Source organism: Hemicordylus capensis, chromosome 6, assembly GCF_027244095.1.
Source record: "Hemicordylus capensis ecotype Gifberg chromosome 6, rHemCap1.1.pri, whole genome shotgun sequence".
Lineage (NCBI taxonomy): Eukaryota > Metazoa > Chordata > Lepidosauria > Squamata > Cordylidae > Hemicordylus > Hemicordylus capensis.
The window spans coordinates 8356558-8373721 of record NC_069662.1 but is presented as its reverse complement, the minus strand read 5'-3'; the positions used below and the strand labels follow the sequence as shown (position 1 = coordinate 8373721).

Here is a 17164-nt window from a genome sequence, read left to right as displayed (position 1 = left end):
AACATTGTTTTTCTTCCTGTCATTGGAAGCAAAAAAGCAATATCCTCGTCTTTGGGTCCCCAGATGCCCACCATCCCTGCCATAGGGGCATTCTAGCTGGGAATGATTGGATTTGTAGTCCAAATCAGGGGGCCCAAGGTTGAGAACAACTGCTCCTGTATATGGAAATATCCAGGAAAACATACATGGAGAATCAATTCTGATGACCTACATTCATGATTGTTCCTCATCATGAGATTAAATCCAAAAGTAATTCTTGTGAGCACTGGGCCATACATAAGGAAGAGAGATTCAATATCTTTATTTCCAGTGAATGGAAGCAGACGGTATAACTGATAGACAGGGAGCTGTCACTGAATCTATTGCCCAGGTTTTGTGGACTAGGATCATGTATCAGTATCATCCCATGTCACCCAGATATTAATCAACCCCCATTTCAATCCTGCTGGGGTTTAGGGATGTGCAAATTGATTTGGGCAACAGAACAAATCACCCCTGTGGTCCACTGGCTAGATTCGGGTACAAATCGAATCACAACTGATTCAATTTGAATCGATTCGAGATTTGGATCCCTCCTATTAATTCCCCCAGATTACCAGATTTCATTTAAAAAAAAAAAAAAGCTAAGCTCTAGCCCTTCTAGAAGTGGACATATGTTAATCAGAGGTTAATGTGTTTATGCACAGAGGTTATATGTCTTTCATGGCTACACCATAAGCCATGGTGCTTTACATAGAGGCTTTTTTTAATGCTCTATCTGCTGCTTCTATCTGGTAGGGTTTTTTAGTTCTTTGTTTTTAGCTTTTTACTTGCATGTTTTAATTGGAGATTTATTTATTTATTTATTTATTTATTTATTTATTTATTTATTTATTTATTTATTTAAAAATGTCACTTTTAAACATGGCCTTAGCTTGGTCTTTTCACAGGTTTGATTTTATTATTTTTAGTCTGTTATATTATATTAATTTTATTAATGCTGTGAATTGCCCCAAGCAGTAATATACTGGAGGGGTGGGATAAAAATATTTTAAACAAATGAAGCAGAAATTAATTGATCCACTAGTTTTTCCCCATGGCATTCAGATGCAATGCCAGAGAAAGATATGCCAGTTATCACAGGGACATAGGAAGCTGCCATATACTGAGTCAGAGCATTGGTCCACCTAGCTCAGTATTGTCTTCTACACAGACTGGCAGTGGCTTCTCCAAGGTTTTAGGCAGGGGTCTTTCTTTGCCCTATCTGGAGATGCTGCCAGGGAGGGAACTTGGAACTTTGTGCATGCAAGCAGGCAGGTGCTCTTCCCAGAGTGGACCCATCCTCTAAGGGGAATATCTTACAGTGCTCACATTTAGTCTCCCATTCAAATGCAAACCAGGGTGGTTCCTGCTTAGCAAAGGGGACAAGTCATGCTTGCTACATCAAGACCAGACAATTGTGGAAGAGCAGTGCCGGGAATGCCGTGTTGATTTTGTCCATCCTGCTTGGTTTCCCAGGAATCCTTCAGTGCAAAGCTGAGAAGATCAGCCAAGAGCCCATCATGGATGCTTCAGATGGGAAAAATCTGAACCTCTCTTGCAGTCACCCTTCTGCTGCTACAAACGAAAACATTTATTGGTACCGGCAGTTCCCCATGCAAGGTCTTCGCTTCATCATTTTTGGCTATACTGGTAATAAACCAAGTCATGATCCGGAGGGGGTCTTGCATATATCTGGCGACCGACAGACCAGCATCTTGTCCATCAACAGAGTTACTATGGAGGATGCTGCGACATACTTCTGTGCTCTGGGTGACACAGTGCTACACCCTGGTGTCTCAGCTACACAAGAAACCTTCCTTTCTGGCTCTGAGTAGAGGAAGTCCCAAAGAAGGGGCAAAAGGAGCAATGAACACGTGTTGCTGTTTTTCCATGGAGGGAAAGATCTTACATTTTGATGACTGAGGCCAATCAAATGGCTAGGTCAGTAATGAAGAGCTGGCCAACTTAGATTTATTTCCACCTGTCCCCCCCCGCCCCCCCCCCGCCTGGTCCAGTGCCCTAAATTGTACAGCATCCATAACTAGGAACAATTGCCTGAGATTATCTCTTTTTCCCTATTTCTTTTATTTTATTATAATAATCATATTATATTTTGATTATTAATCATATTTATATACCGCCAAATACAGAAACTCAAGGTGGTTTATGATTTGGGATTCTAGATGTACATTCTAGATGTGCATTTCAGTTTCACTGTCAAGCAGGTCTTTGGAGGAAAATGCAGAAGAAAGAAAGAAAGAAAGAAAGAAAGAAAGAAAGAAAGAAAGAAAGGAAGGAAGGAAGGAAGGAAGGAAGGAAGGAAGGAAGGAAGGAAGGAAGGAAGGAAGGGGGAGTGGAAGGAGGGAAAGATCAGACTTCTCCTGTGTTGGTCTGTGACTGTAATAAAGTATTGATTGATTGATTGATTGATTGATTGATACACATACTTCTTTGGACTGTTGAAAGCTATATATAAAAGCTACATTACCAAGATAAATACTGTACATCTTAAATAATGTTTCCCAATTTATCTTAATTTGACCCCCCAAAAAACCACCTGAGAATTCCACAAATCTATCCTTCCTTCCTTCAGATTCCACAAATCAAGCCTGCCTGCCTGCCTGCCTTCCTTCCTTCCACAAGTGGGGGCAGCCACATACATCTTCTTTCCCCCAAAGAAGTCATGGATAACTAATGTTTAATTTCTAAAGTTAAAGGTGCCCGGGCCAAAACCTGCAGACTTGGATATCCAGAGACTAAGATGCTCAGTAGTACTGCTCAGGAGTTACTCTAAAGGACTACTTGATTTCAGTAGGACTACTGAGGTGTAGTTTAGTCTGGAGGCCAGTCACAGAGAACTGATGCTTTCTGATTTGGGCATCCTTAGCCCCAATCACCCAAACCCTAGATGGAGGCAAGAGATGACTTGGGCTATTTAGTGATGAGGACAAGGCATCTAACCCATGAGGAAAGACCTTTCTGTTCACTTAAGCTTCTTAAAATTAACTTTTAAAAATGTTTTGTATCATATTTTGAATCACAAAACATTTTTTTAAAGTTAATTTAAATTTTTTTTAAAATTTTAAAAGTTCTATTTTGTGTTGAAATTTTGTCTTGCTTTATGTGTTCTTATTAGATGCTTTTTACTGTTGTGTTGTGAGCTGCCCAGAGAAGAAATTGTTATGGAGCAGCTAACAAATAAAAGTATTATTATTATGCTGTTTACACACAGTCTACCAGATGTTATTGATTGGATTTGGTACTTTAATTACCCAGCCCTTTAGGGTCTAGATAACTAAAGAAAAATTAAAGATAGCGTTGTAGTACTCGTGCTGTCCCAAGTAGTGTGGCCTTCTGTAGTTGATGTGTTGTAATTTCATTGATGCCAAAGGTGCCGGATGGTGTTCAAGTTCTTTTTCCAGAGCTGCTCAATTTCAATATGAAGGTCCTTGTATTTAGTGATTTTCTCCAATTGGTTTTCAGCAACTCGTCTATCCCCTGGGATTGCAATATCAATAATCAGGACCTGATTCTTCTTGATGACTGTCAGATCAGGCATATTGTGTGCTAAATGCCTACCAGTTTGTATTCGAAAACCCCAAAGGATTTCTGCCTCTTCATTTTCTGATTCCACCAATTCTTGCTTGCTGGCAATTTGTAATTCTTGCAAAAGTTCACAGCAACTTGATTGTGTCATCACACCAACTTGATTATAATCAGTCTGAATGATTATAAGGAAAGTCACAACAAAGTTGCTGCAATGATCTACTGGAACTTTTGCAAGAATTACAAATTGCCAGGAAGAGAAGGAAGAGAAGAGAAGAGCTGGGAAGGAGAAGCAGGCAGTCCTATATTGAAAACACTACCAGGGAGCTGTACAGATCCCTGTTAATAAGCCAGAGAAATTCCTAACACCCCATGAAGTCTGAATCGGTAGTCAAGATTCAGCAGACAACAATCTGGGTCAAGATAGCTTCAGTGTAGACATGATATAAATGACAAAGAGCTCATGTCTTCATAAGTGCTCATAAATGACATGGGGATCATGTTTTCTTCACCATGAACCCCATTGCCCATTGAGATATGGTTCATCTCTGGATATTGCTGGCTTTCCTGGTGATGATTCAGCAGCAGGCCTTCTCTGGGGTCACTTCTAGGCTGTGGAATGCACTCCCAATGGGCATTCATAGTTTAACACCTTTGCCCGTCTTCAAAAGAGCCCACATTTTTTCAGTCAGGCTTTTAGTAATCTCTGATTGTTTAAAATTTTAAATTGCTGTTGTTAACAGTTAGTTTTGTTTTTCTGGTGTTTATTCTTATGAACAACCTCGAGCCTTTGGAGTCAGGCAGTATATCAATCAATCAATCAATCAATCATCTGGAGAGGTTCATCTGCAGTTGCCACTGGTTCCTCTGGTAGCTACACAAGGACAGGCCTTCTCTGTTCCTGCCCTGAGACTCTAGAAGAGGGATTCTCAATGTTGGGTCCCCAAATGTTATTGGACTTCAACTCCCATAATCTCTAGCCCCAGTGGCCTTTCGTTGGGGGTTATGGGAGTTGAAGTTCAATAACATCTGAGGACCCAACGTTGAGAATCCCTGCTCTAGAATGTGCTCCCTGTTGAAATAAGAGCCTCCCCATCTCTGACAACTCATTAAAAGTCCTTAAGGCCTCCCCCCATTTCTCAGTGCTGGGAGGGCCCTTTAATTGAGATTGAGCCCCCTTTTAAGAGCTCTAGGAGGAAAACACTGGGAAGGGATACACTTTTCTGCACTCCATGAATGCCTTCCAAGATGGCGCAGGGGTTCAAGAGGTCTCCTTTTCCTTAAAGTTGTCCCCTGGCACTGGGCAAAGCACAGCACTGCATGGTGAGAATGTTCACCCCACAAGGTGTCAGGGGGACTGTGAAGAGTATTTAACATTGGCCAAAGCTTCGCACAGGCCCAATAAGCAATTAGTCAAGGAGATGAACATGGAGTTGATGGGGCCCACCACTGTCTCACTGGGCCTCACAATGAAGAACACTGAAATGGTATTGTGCTGTATTTGTGTATTTGAATAGTTGTATGACTTCAAAATTATGTGCCAACTGTTTGGTTAGGAAATACATTAAAAGACTTGGGAGAATATTTATTTTTGAATACACATTTAAATGCTGTTCTTTTGGGATATGCAAAAAAAAAAAAGTTTTGAGATTTTTAATGGAGGAGAGTGGAAAGGATATCAAGGGAAAATGGGTGAAATTTGAGTGACCCCTAACTGGAAATGGAACAGCTTTGTCTCTGTAGACAGAAAAGTCTTCTTTTATAGAGACCAAGAACTTATTGCACACAACTGAAGAGCAGATAACCCAACTACAGTTTTTAAAAACACATTTTTATACCGCCCAAAACGTATGTCTCTGGGTGATTTACAACAAACCTTTATTTTTAATAAAGGATTGTACCTCCACAGATAGGGATGCCAGCTGAGATGCAACACTCTTGCCAAGATACGACAGTATTACCAACACAGTGATCAGTTCATACTGATGCCCACTTGAGGGCAGTCCTGTTCCTGTTGACTTCCATTCTTCACCCCTCCTTTCAGCTAAGAAGCTGTCAATAAAAGTTGTCATTCTTGAACTCCACCCCTCCTTTGTCACAACTGTGCCACTCCTCCTCATCCTTTGATGCTTCCTCTCTTCCTGCTTCCACTCTCTGCTTGACTTCAAAAGTTGTGGTCCAACCCATTGAGGGGAGCTTAAGAATATTCTCTGCAGAGCTGACTCCACAGAAAGGGCAGGAAACCACAAGTGGTAAAAGCAAAGTCGGATGGAGGAAGTCAAACTCCTGTCAGTCAATTTTCGTTTCCTAATGCTGCAGAATGTGAGTTCTGTGTAACCAGCTGTAGGAGACTCTCGAAAGCAACAGCCTTGCTTGCTGCCGAGGATACTTTTCAACCCAACCTCTAACTTTGAACAGCTTGGATCTAGACACCTGGACTGCTCTCCATGCTCTTCATATCAGCATGTATCATGCTATTGACTTTAACTTTAAGTAAGTTACATTTTTATTTTGAAAATCCTTGCAATTCTTTTTGCTTGCTTTTAAAAATTGAACACCACTACTTCCATTCTCATTCTGCACTCACCACACACTCCTCCTTGGGACAACTTGGGTCTTCAAAGAGTGCTTCCTCTGTACTCTGCTTCTCCCTCAGGTGTAAACTAACTCTGAGATATGGTAGCAGATACTGTTTTCCACTCTTTTAGTATAATTGGTTGGTTTCTCTCTCTCCCTGATAGTCAGTGATGTTACTGAGAACTTTGAGTTGGGGCATAATAAAGAGGTTCATTCACATTAACTGGCTGGGACAAGAGTCATACTGTATCTATTTTCGAGAGCTTTGTGCACTCCCAAATTTTGATCACCTGCAAGGAAAAAGCAAGGTAGGAGGTGTTGACAGTGATTGTGTATGAGGCTCCCACTATGAGGTTTCCTGCTGGGTAGGAAGAGCCTCCTACCCTATGAGGCTTCCTGCTGGGTAGGAAGAAGCTCCTACCCTATGAGTTTTCCTGCTAGGTATGAAAGGTTTCCCACCTTGTTTTTCCTACATAGGTGATCAAAGATTGGGAGCACATACAGTTCCCGAAAATGAGTAGGACTCTTGTCTTACCTAGTGACCGATGTGAATTAGTTTAAGGTGTTCATTGCAATGCCGTGGACTGGAGTATGATAGGATTTGTAGAAGACATTCTAGAGAACTCTACTGAGTAAAACACAGCCTCCCATTTCAGCCTCCCATTTCCACTTTTCCAACTGTGTTTCAGATATTCTATGGCCCACTAACCAAGAAAAGAGAATGTATCAGAACCAAAAGATGTTTCCCCAAAACTCCACACTTCCCTGCTTCCATCCTGCCTTCTTCTGCAGAAAGGAGAAGGATGGAAAAGGAGCTTAGCTGAGCTCTGATCATGCCAAGCACCTGACTGGCTGGGTCTTCCTATTGCTTTTGTCTTCTTCTCCCTCTCTTAAGTACTTTAGGGCTGTTTTCCTCAGTCATGATTGATTCACCTCCTGCCCCAGAATTTTCTCCCTGTGATGGAAAATATTTATATATATATATATATATATATATATATATATATATATATATATATATATATTCTTTTCTTCCCAGAAAGGACCTCTGGTGACTCAGTGACACAAAGCCAAGGTCCTCTTGTAATAAAGGAAGGGGCATCATTGGTCATCAACTGTACCTACGACTATTCCAGCTACCCATACCTGTTCTGGTATATCCAGCACTCTGGGAACAGGAACACTCCCCAGCTTTTATTGAAAGATGGTGGTACAGGAAACACTCAAAACAGAAAAGATGGATTCTCTGCTCACCATATCAAAACAGAAAAATCTTTTCATTTGCGCAAAGAAGCCAGCAAGATGAGAGACTCGTCCACCTACTTCTGTGCCTTTGGAGACACAGTGGTGGAAACAGCAGGGAGGCTGAATAAAAACCAGCAGCTGGGAGGTATCTATCTATCTATCTATCTATCTATCTATCTATCTATCTATCTATCTATCTATGTTAGCGACTCATCTTCTAGGCCCCTCTGGCCTGCCTGAATTTAACTTGTCAAGCCAAGCTAGTCCAAGATATGTTTTAAAGGTACACATTCACCCAAAGCCACCTTGAGTGGTTAAAGGAGGACCTTTCTCCACCACCAGAACTGAGTTCTTATTTCCCATGTATCTTCAGAGGTTATTTGAATATCAGCAAGACTATTAACTAGCTAAGGGACTTTTCATAGATTGATCATGAATTATAATGAGTTAATCCAAGTTAAATTGGTGTTCATAATACCAACAGTTTTATTTATTTTTGCAGTCTTGATGAAATTGTAAGCTAACACTTGTTTTTGGAAAGAACGGTTTTCTGTTTTCTGTTCAAATTTCTCATTGTTTGAAGAAAAGTCCATCTTTAGGATTTTCTTTGTCATTTGGTATTATGCTAACACACCAGAACTCAAAAAGGCTAAATAAATAAATAAATAAATAATTAAATAAATAAATAAATAAATAAATTTAATCCATAGTTTCATTGATTAAACTGGCTAATTCATCAGTTAAAGTCTTCGTTTCCTTCCAGTGATAAGGCACAATGGGAGAGAGTTGTATGTATACTTAGCTAATTGCATTATTTGAGATAATTAATTGATGTGCTAATGGATTGGATGTCAGAAGGATGTGAAGTGTCAAAACTAAGGGGCTCAGGGCAAAAATATCAGGTTCAGAAGAACTAAATTCACTCCACTTCTCTCCTTCGACAGATGTTTTCATCTGGAATGAAACTGAAGAGATTCAAAGCATTCTGTGTTCTTTTTTCTTTGTTCTTGACCTTCGTAGAGTCCTTGGAGACTCCCAGCCAAATTCAATAACCAACCTCCATGTTTCTTTTGCAGAAATGACCCAAGGAATCCACATCTCCCAAGCAAAAGCTTCTGTTACCGTCCTGGAGGGGAAACCTGTTTCATTGGAATGCAGCTATGAGGCCTCTGGATTGCCGGACCTTTTCTGGTATGAGCAACATCTGGACGAAGGCCCACAGTTACTGCTGTCCAGTCAAGGAGATAAGGATGTGGAGAAGAGGATGCACAGAAGGAAATTTAGAGTTGATCAGAATGGGGAAGGAAGCTTCCATTTGACAACGGACTCCAGCGAGCTGAGAGATTCAGCTTTCTACTTCTGTGCTTTGTCTGACACAGTGGTGAAAACTAGAAGGAGAGCCCAACAAAAACTCACCAAGTGGCAGAGTGTGGAACTCTTTCTTAAGACATTGTCACAATATGCAGTGCAGTGATTCCTAGGAAACATATTCGCTAATGAGGCATGGCTTTTTCCTGAAGTGGACCATTTTTTAAGAAGATTGTGATGTCTTGGGAATATTACAGTGGATAATGCCCTAAATTCTTCAATTCTTTTAAGTGTATTGTTATTTAGTGTGGTCATTCACACAATCAAAAACTGTGTTCTAACTGGGTTTGGCAGCTGTGTGTGCTCCCAATTTTTGGTTGCGTGGAAGCAAGGTAAGAGGAAAACCTGGGTAGAAGTGATTGTGTGGAAGCAAGGTAGGAGGAAAAGCTAATCAGGTTTTCCTCCTACCTTTCTTCCACACAATCACTTCTACCTGTGTTTTTCTCCTACCTTGCTTCCACACAACCAAATATTGGGAGCACACACAGCTCTCAAACCCGGGTAGAACACAGTTTTTGATTGTGTGAATGACCTTGCTGTATGTTTATTACCATTTTTCTGACTTGGCCAAGACTTCTAATGCCACTTGCAATATTAGAATAAACAAGCACATTTCAAAAGATTTAAAAAGCAGCCTTGTCTCAGGTGGTTGTCGGTCTTTTCAGGAGCTGATTCCTCACCAGAGTTCCTTCTTTCTCTTCTTCTCACAGGCTTTTTGTTTGGGTGTTTATTTTTGATATTTTTAGCCGCTAAAGGGCAACCAAAACCTCCGCATATTTCCTTCCAAGTGTGCCTTCCACTTTTGTTATCCCTCATCCAGCCCATTACCACTTCCAGGCAGGTGATTGGGGAAGTTATGCCATTCCCTGATGAAGCTGACATGGAGAAATGGATTGGGGTATCATCATGGCACAGATAGCACCCTGCACCAAATCCCCGGATGATCTCTCCCAATGGTTTCAGGCAGATGTTAAAAAGTATTGGAGACAAAATGGTGCCTGGAGGAACACCATATAAAAGCCCTTGCTTTGTAGAACAAGAGTCTCCAAGCAACACCCTCTGAAACTGTGAAAGGCTTCATTCAAAAACCACAACGCAGAGCAAAGAACAGGCATCATCAATATGCAAGAAGTGGGCAAGGCAGGCAGCAGGAGATTGCCTCACCTGGGGACATTTTTAGCCTGGAAGAAACAGCTTCAGTAGCTTCAGAACTTCAGCAGTCACAAGGATGCTTCTCCATTTCTAAAACATGTCACTGCTTGGTGCTCTTTCGAATGTTTCTTCTCCTCCTGCAGTCAGGTAATTTTCTCATTGGGTGTCATTGGGGCATTTATATCTATCAAGCAAATCAGCAGGAATACTCAACTATATATTGATGGGGTTGTAGTTCAATAGAGCATCTGATTTGCAGGCCCAAGGTCCCAGGTCCAATCCCTGGCAGCATCTCCAAGTAGGGCTGGGAAAGACCTCCACTTGAAAGCCTGGAGAGCCGCTTCCAGTCAGTGTAGGCAATACTGAGCTAGATGGACCAATGGTCTGACGTGGTATAATGCAGCTTCCTGTGTTCCTGTGACCTCATGGTTGATAGCCTCTCTCTATCCAAAGGCGCACATTTCTTGAAAGAAGAAACATGTAAAATGTATCAACATTAGGTGGAATTTCAAGACTCACAGCCTAAATGTGGAGGAGAGCTGGTCTTGTGGTACCAAGCATGCATTTAGCAAAGCATGCTTAGATTTGCTAAGCAGGCTCCACCCTGGTTTACATATGAATGGGAGACTAGTGGTGCATGAACAGTGTGAGATATTATCCCCCTTAGAGTATGCCATGTTGTCTATTATTTGGTACCTACACGAACTGTAGAAAATATTGCTGAGTTCATATTGCATTTCACAAAATGAGGATCTGTATTTCTTTCAAATGAAAATCAGAACTAAGTAGGAATGGTTTAAATAACTCTGAAGGGAGGATGGATAGATAGACAGACCCCTGCACAGATATTCTATTCTATTCTATTCTATTCTATTCTATTCTATTTATTTATTTATTTATTTATTTATTTATTTGATTGATTGATTGATTGATTGATTGATTGATTTCCATACCACCCATGCAAAAATGGCTCAGGGCCATTTACAAAGAGAAATAACAAATAGATAAGATGGATCCCTGTCCCCAAAGGGTTCACAATCTAGAAAGAAACAGATAGACACCAGCAAGAGTCACTGGAGGTACTTTGCTGGGGGGTGGATAGGGGGTGGATATGTCCAGTAAATTAATTCCTCCTTCTCTGTCATATGACAGGGAAGGAGGAATTAATCTAATTTTTCCTTTTTAAATATTTTGGTCAAAATGACTCTGTGATTCAGTCATTTACCAAGATAACCATCTGAGAGGGACAAGACAAGTATTTTATTTGCACTGTGATTTCAGCACTATGGACAGAGATCTTTGCCTACTTTGGTTATGGTCAGTTGCACAGTAAATGTCCAGACTAGAGCAAATATTTCTGTTATTTATTCCAAAAACACCCACTACACCTTTCAATCAGATGACCTCCAAGGAAGCTTATGCTAAATAACGATTCAAAGCAACCCAGAAAGCCCTCAGTCTTCTCCCCAGTAACAGAGGCAAGAATGCATCCTTGCTTCTGCAATCCCCAGGCAACTGGTGAAGTTCTTACAGGCAGGGGGAAGCAAAGCTCTCTGAAGCTGCTCCTTCCTTGGCCAGTGGTAAAGATCTGGCTGATCTTCTCTTTGCCATAATGTTATTCCTCGGAAGCAGAGGCCAGACTGTGCTTTCATTCATTTCTTCAGTACTCTGGCAACTCTGACAATACACGGACAATAACCAAGAATCAAGTCATTTCCTTGGCAAACTATTCAGGAACTTTAAGTCTAGAAAAGACAACATGTAATCTGAAGACTGGGAAGGTTTCTGTTTGGGGTGACACTGTGCACTGCTATGCTGAGATGTCCACAGTGAATCTAGAGTATCTTGGCTTATATGCAAGAGATGGGAAGGTGATGGGGCCAATATGAGACAGCTGTACAGAAAGACAATCATAGATAAGTCACCAGCTCAATTCAGGCATTATGCTGTATGAGTGTACAGATGTCTGTACACTCATAAATGTGTTTGTGTGAATGACTGGACGTGTGCTAATGTTACAAGTGAACCTGGATACAGGCCCTTCAAATGCATGGCACAGATAGGGAGTGTACTTCTACACCTGCGTTCAACATAACATGTGAATGACTGTACCTGTGTAAACTGTACACTCATTGTACGAGTGTTGAATGTAACATGTGAATGGGCCTAGTAGCTCTTTAATTTCTGTTTTTTAGGAATTTCATAAAGTGATTTTGTATTCCACTAAACAAGCCCACTGGAAACATGTACATTTTCAGTTTCCCCTTGGAGACAGAATCATTGAAACAGGGCATATTATTCTAATTGTGAATGTACTGTGGTAGTTTTCTGTAAAGGGAGTACACCATAAATTTTAGACCATTGCCTGTTGATATAATGGATCCTGAAGCTTTTGTGCTTTGAGAAAGTGATCTCCCCTTTTTCTCTCAGTCAATACTGCTGATCAGATAATAAAAATTCCTTTTCTTCTCATGTATTCCCCCTCATTATGGCATTTTACTAACTTGAATGCAAAAAATTAGGGTTGCCTTGTTGTTGGATCACATTTTGAAATCACAAACTGGGGATGGGGGGAGTTGTTGGTTGTGGTGGCGGTGGTTGTGGTTGTGATTGTGGTGGTTGTTGTTGTTACAAAAAAGGCCAGTACTTCCATTAGCCATTTGATCTGTGCTTATGTGGGTGGAGACATGAATATGTGCCGTGAATATGACATTGATGCAGGGAATTAAGGGGTGGGTCTCCCATGGGTCTCCCATGCTGGAAAGCAGTGCTAGGTTTTTGTAGAAGAGTTTACTACTGTGTGAAGGCCTGAAGACAATACTGGCAACTGGGACTAGGCTGACTGTGAAACTGGGTAAGAGGGAGATGATTGATGGTGCACATTCAGATTATTATGGGCAGAGGACAGACTGGTGCTTGCTTAAGACATCCTTGATTGAAATCAATGGCTGACATACTGCACAACATTCAGACAATTGTGGAAGAGTTATCTTGGCGAAGTGCAAATTTTGTGCAAACACAGCTGTGATAGTACAGCTATTATTTTCCAACAGCACATTTTTTTGCATTTCTTTTTCATTTTTTCATGCATCACATTTTCATGCATTAGATTTTTCATGCATTTTTTCATGCATTTTTTGCATTTTCCCCATTTCCCCCCATTTTCTCCCATTTTCCCCATTGCACATTTTTTGCAGTTTTGCAACAAGTGCACAGCTCTTTCACTGTAATGCGTAATATTGTGCAGTAGGTCAGATGCCACTTGGAAGGAGGAAGATAGGAAGATAGGAAGTTGCTTTCTACCAAGTCAGACCATTGGTCCATCTAGCTCAGTATTACTGGCAGCAGCTTCTCCAAGACTGCATGCCAGAGTTTCTCTCAGCTCTATCTGGATATGCCAGGGAGGGAATTTTGAACCTTCTGCATGGAAGTACCCAAGTGCTTTTCTCAGAGTGGCCTATTCCCATCCCCTAAGGGGAAGATGTTGCAGTGTTCACATGTGTAGTCTCCCATTCAAATGCAAACCAGGGCAGACCCTGCTTAGCAAAGGGGGCAATTCATGGTTGCTACCACAAGACCAGCTCTCCTCCCTAAAGCAGCTCTGTTGTACAAGTGTAAGGGTGTTGCACTAGTTACCACCGCTATGTCGGGAACTTGTGTTGGTGCAAGGCTGTTGCAGTCACTAGCTGCACTAAGTCTGGGGTTGTCATTCCAGAAAGTGTTTTGCTAGTGCACAACCAGCAGTATGCCTCATATGCTTTGCAAATAACTTTTGCACAAGAGCAGAGTTTTGAAAATCCCAGCTATGCTATCTTTGTGCACTAGCGCCAGGACATCGGCCACTGATAGAAGTAAATTGTGATTAAGTGAACTCCTATCAATTCCCCATTAATTTCATGAACTCCCCATTAATTTCCAGAGATTATAGTAACCTAATTAGCAATAGCAATAGCACTTACATTTATATACCGCTCTATAGCCGGAGCTCTCTAAGCGGTTTACAATGATTTAGCATATTGCCCCCCAACATTCTGGGTACTCATTTTACCGACCTCGGAAGGATGGAAGGCTGAGTCAACCTTGAGCCCCTGGTCAGGATCGAACTTGTAACCATCTGGTTACAGGGCGGCAGTTTTACCACTGTGCCACCAGGGGCTCTTTCAATTGTGACTGAAATGTATGCTGGCATCCAATGTACTAACATGGAAAATGATGAAGATGATAGAAGTCTCTAAAGAAAGATAACATTTTTAATGGATGGATGGATGGATGGATGAATTGCCTAAAATAAGTATTTTTAAAAATGTTGCTAGGAATGAATGAAACCCTTCCTGTAAGCCTAAAAATGCTTTTAGTAATGTTGGCCAACATTCTGATGAAAGCTTGCACAATGAAGAAAGCTTCACATATGCAAGAAGATCATGTAACTTCCCAGAGTCGTGGCGATGCCTGAAATTGCACTCCTCTGCAAAAGTTCCCTGCAAAACAGATGAGTCATGCTATAGATGCCCCCCCCCCCCCCACTTAGACCTTCTGCATTCACTTCAATGGAGGGGGCAGCTCTGTATGTCACCTGGTGTGTGTGGAATTGTCCCTCCTCCCAGTGAAGTGAGTGGAGCACCATGAGCATTTAATGACGTTCTCACTGGGGAATGCTTGAGAATTCACTACACAGAATTGAAACCGCAACCTACTGAACGCTTCTACTGAAATGCATGAAGGAATAGCAAAGGAAGGAAGGAAGGAAGGAAGGAAGGAAGGAAGGAAGGAAGGAAGGAAGAGAAAGAAAGAAAGAAAGAAAGAAAGAAAGAAAGAAAGAAAGAAAGAAAGAAAGAAAGTTTGGAAATCTGAGTCAGACCTTTATAAATTATACTGAGTCAGACCACTGGTCTATCTAGATCAGTATTTTCACAGACTGGCAGCAGCTTCTCCAAGGTTGCAGGCAGGAATCTCTCTAAGCCCTATCTTGAAGAAGCCAGGGAGGGAACTTGGAACCTAGATGCTCTTCCTAGAGTGGCTCCACCCCCTGAGGGGAATATCTTCCAGTGCTCACACGTCTAGTCTCCCATTTGAATACAAACCAGGGTGGACTCTGCTTAGCTAAGGGGACAAGTCATGCTTGCTACCACAAGACCAGCTCTTCTCCTTTCAGTAGAATTCCTTTCAAAAGGAGTTTGGAAATCTCCAAGCATGGCCACCCACTTGCCTATTCCACCCTGCAGCCAGCATCTTCCTTGTGCCAACCTGTGTTTTTGTCAAGGCATGCATCACTGTGTGTTTAACACTGCCAACAGTAAGCCAGTCTTTGGAAGAGGGACCAGGCTGCATGTCACACCAAGTAAGTCTCAGTCCTTCCTTTCTCCCACTGTGAGTGGCATCACAATCTGAGATGCTCCCTGTTCCACATCCTCCACTTCCCGAACTCCTGGCCGACTTATACCCTTCTCCCTCACTCTTAGCATCTTAGCCCTCTTTGCCACTATCTCATTTCTGTCACGAGGATCTACATTTTGGGAATCTGCTCTTCTACTCCTACTTAACATTTCCATAGCACTGACAGAACGCAGAAGTTGTATGTACAGGAATAAACTAGTCTCTCTGGTCTCTGCCCCAGAGAGATGCCAATCTTCAACAGAAAGGCAAGGCAGTTTGAGAGTGGGCACAATTCAGCCATAGTGAAGAACATTTAAGTGTTATCGATTTCAGTAGAAGAACAGACTCTGTGTGTGATTTTCTGCCAGCAAAATCAGGGGAACTTAACAGTTCTTAACTTTGGCTGAGTTACATCCATTGTGCACATTTTATAGATGTACCTTTCAGTAGACACAACCAGTTGTATGTTTCCATTCATCGATTGTGAGCTCTTTCTCTTCTACCTAATCAGGTATTATATTTGTTTAGGATTCCCCCTTGGCTAATTCTCTGTTTGGCATTCTTTTTCTTTGGAGGACCGTGTCTACTTTGTCAGCTTTTGATTATGACAAATAGCAGCTGTGTAGGGGTGGGCAGATCTGGTTTGGGACCGTGGCAGGGGATAGTGCCACAGCTGCCCTACCTTCCACTGGCTTTCTTGTGAACAATGGTTTCTTTCATTGATTTGGATTCTCTTGCTGATCCTAAAAATGGCTGTTCCAGCAAATTACAGAGAAGCTGATATATCTTCCATGAGAGCACAGTGGGCTCTGGTATACTTCCAATATGCTCAATAAAGGGGTTCTCAAATGTTGGTGCCACTCTGTTGATGCCTTTATAACACCCATCCCCATGGCCCTTGTGACTGGTGGTGATGGAAGCTGTAATCCCCACAAAATTTGGGGACACAGGTTTGGGAACCCCTGCCTCAAGGAAATCTTTTCTTCCTCCAAAAGGAAAAAAAAAATCACCTTCCACTGGATTGACTATATTTCAGTGGATATCCAAGACAAAATGCACCATAGCGATGGAAAATTTCAGAGTCACATACCTTAGAAGGTCACAGGGTTAGAGTAGCATTGAAAGCTTATGCTCATTTTAACAGTCCAAAGTGAAAGGTTGAGCTGAAATAAAATTCTGTGGAAATTTAGAGCCTTAAAGTCACAAGATCCGTAGGTTAAACAAGAAGCTGTTTTCTACTAAGTCAGACGCTTCGGCCATCTAGCACAGTATTGTCTAAACCAGGGTTTCTCAACGTGTGGGTCCCCAGATGTAATTGAACTTCAACTCCCATAATTCCCAACCAAAGACCACTGGGGCTGGGGATTATGGGAGTTGAAGTCCAATAACATCTGGGGACCCACACGTTGAGAAACCCTTGTCTAAACTCAGCGGCAGCAGATTCTCCAAGGTTTCTGGCAGGAGTCTCTCCCAGTGCTACCTGGAAATGCCAGAGATCAGGGGGTGTCCTTAGGGCAGAGCAAGCAGGGCAACCACACCTGGCCCCGCTCTTTTAACCCCCATGAAAATCAACTGGAAGGGGGCCCCACATTGGCTGGTTTGCCCCAGGCCCTGCTCTCTGCCACGGTTTTCTAAGGACAGCCCTGCCAGTGGTTGAATCCGGGACATTCTGCATGCAAAGGAAATTTGCTTCCACTGGGTGACAGTCATTCCCTGCTATGTATTAGAAAATGAGGAGAATGTCAAACAAAGGTGAGCAAGCAGGGATTAATTGAGAATTTTGCATTCACGTCAGCTCTAGTCAAGGAAGCCTCAGTGATGTAAAGCTCTGTTTCACTGTGGAGGTTACGTATTGGAGGAACGTATTTGGAAGTTAGAGTTG

The 17164-nt window shown here is 41.9% G+C and overlaps 1 protein-coding gene across 1 annotated transcript in view; it reads left to right on the top strand.

Moving 5' to 3' along the window:
• Positions 1-17164, top strand: part of LOC128329421 (T cell receptor alpha chain MC.7.G5-like) — a 209014-nt gene that overhangs the window by 67490 nt on the left and 124360 nt on the right. The window lies entirely within an intron of this gene.